This window comes from Pyrus communis, chromosome 15 (genome assembly GCF_963583255.1).
Source record: "Pyrus communis chromosome 15, drPyrComm1.1, whole genome shotgun sequence".
Classification (NCBI taxonomy): domain Eukaryota; kingdom Viridiplantae; phylum Streptophyta; class Magnoliopsida; order Rosales; family Rosaceae; genus Pyrus; species Pyrus communis.
The window spans coordinates 11,127,601-11,130,734 of NC_084817.1; positions in this window are offsets into that span (position 1 = coordinate 11,127,601).

Consider the following 3,134-nt stretch of genomic DNA (forward strand, 5'->3'; position numbering starts at 1 on the left):
GGGTCTACACAGTTCGCCAGAAGTAGACACAACCGAACAAGAAGCCAACACATTTGAAGACACGGAAGGGATGCCTGAACAAGTGCCAGAGACCCAACCGACTCGTCAGTCCCTCAGGCCTCAAGGTAAAAAGGCATCAAAGAAAAAAGGTAGTTCTTCCAAAAATGACTACACTAAATATATGGAGGAACTTACTCGTCAAGGTGAACTGAACATGGCATGGGAAAAGACTAGAGATGAGGAAAAAGCTGCTGCCCTGGCAGCAATTATTGCAGCTACTGAGGCTCGTGATGCGGCGGCTGAGAGACAAAGAGAAATAGTTAATCGAGAGAACGAGATGATTAGAGAAGCACTTCATCGAGAGAATGAGATGCTTAGAGAAGAAAGGATGGCTCAAACGGATCGTGACACTATGAACAAGTCTCTAGTAGGACTGTCTCCGAATTCAAAATATTTTTGGACATCAGAAAAAAGAGATGTCGTGCGAAGGAGGCATGCAAGAGATGCCGAAACAAGTCAAGGGGGTTCCAGCTGCAGAAATCCTAGCAACCAAGATCCTAGCACCACATATCCTAACTCCACATACTTTATTTAATTTCTTATGTAATTTCTTATTTATTTTTAGAACTTTATTTGATTTCTTATGTAATTTCTTATTTACTTTTAGAACTTTATTTAATTTCTTATGTAATTTCTTATTTACTTTTAGAGCTTTATTTAATTTCTTATGTAATTTCTTATTTACTTTTAGAACTTTATTTAATTTCTTATGTAATTTCTTATTTACTTTTAGAACTTTATTTAATTTCTTATGTAATTTCTTATTTATTTTTAGAACTTTATTTAATTTCTTATGTAATTTCTTATTTACTTTTAGAACTTTATTTAATTTCTTATGTAATTTCTTATTTACTTTTAGAACTTTATTTAATTTCTTATGTAATTTCTTATTTACTTTTAGAACTTTATTTAATTTCTTATGTAATTTCTTATTTACTTTTAGAACTTTATGTAATTTCTTATTTACTTTTAGAACTTTATGTAATTTCTTATTTACTTTTAGAACTTTATTTAATTTCTTATGTAATTTCTTATTTATTTTTAGAATTAATTTCTTATGTAATTTCTTATGTAAACTTAAAACACCAAATAAAATTACATAAAACACCAATTAAACTTAAAACACCATTTAAACTTAAAATTACATAACCTCACCATTTAAACTTAAAACACCAAATAAAATTACATAACCTCACCATTTAAACTTAAAAAAAAAAAGCAAACACACTAAATAAGATTACTTAAAAAACAATACACTTTATTCTTCAACCACAAGCCTTATTTTAATTATCTTCACCTTCGTGCAATCTCCATTGATGGTCAATCAAGTCATTCTGGCGGGCTATGTGCCAGTATGGCTCATGCAATGAGGTGTATTGTTGAACGATCAATTCATTGTAACGTCCATCCCGTTCCAACGCCTCGTGTTGCATGGGATCTTCGGTCCGGTCATGAGCATAGTAGATTTGTGTTCTTGAGTTGTTCATCGGATCCGGCTCGTATTCATCGACGGCATCATAATCATCAACAATCATGTTGTGGAGAATAATACACGTCATCATGATGGATCGAAGAGGCTCGACATCAAACATTCTAGCTGCAGCCCTGACAATGGCCCAACGAGCTTGCAGGATACCAAAACAACGCTCGACATCCTTCCTACACCCTTCTTGACATTTTTGCGAAGTGTTTCTCTTTTTCACTCTGCGGGTGTGGCACTGTTTTGACAAATGTTGACCACCTTGGGTAAATACCATCTGCAAGGTAGTATGGTCCCTCGTATTTATTACCATTAACCCAATATGTGCATCTCGGCCCACGCCCTTGTAGCAGTTCGTCAAACACTGGAGATTGGGCAAGGACATTTAGGTCATTCTGAGCTCCTGGAACATCAAAAAAAGCATGCCAAATCCATGTATCAAAAGAAGCCACCGCTTCCAGAATGATGCTTTTGGCTCATTTTCTGCCGCCATAAGCTCCTTGCCATGCACTTGGACAATTTTTCCATGTCCAGTGCATGCAGTCGATGCTTCCAATCATGCCAGGGAAGCCTCGCATCTCACCCTTCCTCAGAAGCCTTCGCATGTCCCTTGTCGTGGGTTGCCGAAGGTACTCATTGGTGTAGAGGGCTTCAATTGCAGAGCAAAACCGCATCAGGGACTCCAGAACTGTTGTTTTTCCCATCCTTGCGATCTCATCCACTTGATCTGCAGATACTCCATATGCAAGCATTCGCAAGGCAGCCGTAATTTTTTGCTCAAGAAGAAGACCTAGAACATGAAAAGCATCATCTTTTTGCACAAAATATGGATCATGGTTGCAAACATCACTCATGATTTTAGCAAACAAACTTCGTTGCATTCTAAAACGACGTCTAAAAACATGATCAGGGAAAACGCTGTTGGGAATAAAATAATCTTCCAAGAGATCTTTACCTCGTCTTTCCCTTCTTCTATCGATGTTTGCCGCACGTCCGGGTTTGGCTATCTGACCCATAACTTCCATGATACTACGGGAATGTGAGGCCCTCCGCCTTCTATGGTGATCATCCTCATCCTCCTCCATTGCGAATGCCTCATCTCCACCTCCACCTTGGTCAAGATTGACCAATTCTTCCTGTTGTGCCAACAACCTTTTCTGCTGCTGTTGCAACTGTTTATACGCTCTCCTTGAAGAAGACATTGTAAGAACTCAAGATTTGAAAACGATAAAGAAGAATTCTGAGCTAAAAAAAAGGATTGAGTTTAGTGTGAGGATAGATGTAGGGATGTAGGGTTTATATGGACAAAAAAAAAAGAAGATGAGGTTCTGGACAATGCCACGTGGCACTACGTGATTGGTTGAAAATCTTAGCGGAAATCTATTCAAAAATTAGTACGTTCGGATAATGACACGTGGCGTGACGAGATTGGTTAAAAATCTTATCGAAATCTTGCCTAAATTATTGTAAACAGGAAGTGACATGTGGATTGTCAGGATTGGTTGAAAATCTTAGCGGAAATCTATTAAAAAAATAGTACGTTCGGATAATGACACGTGGCGTGACGAGATTGGTTAAAAATCCTATCCGAAAT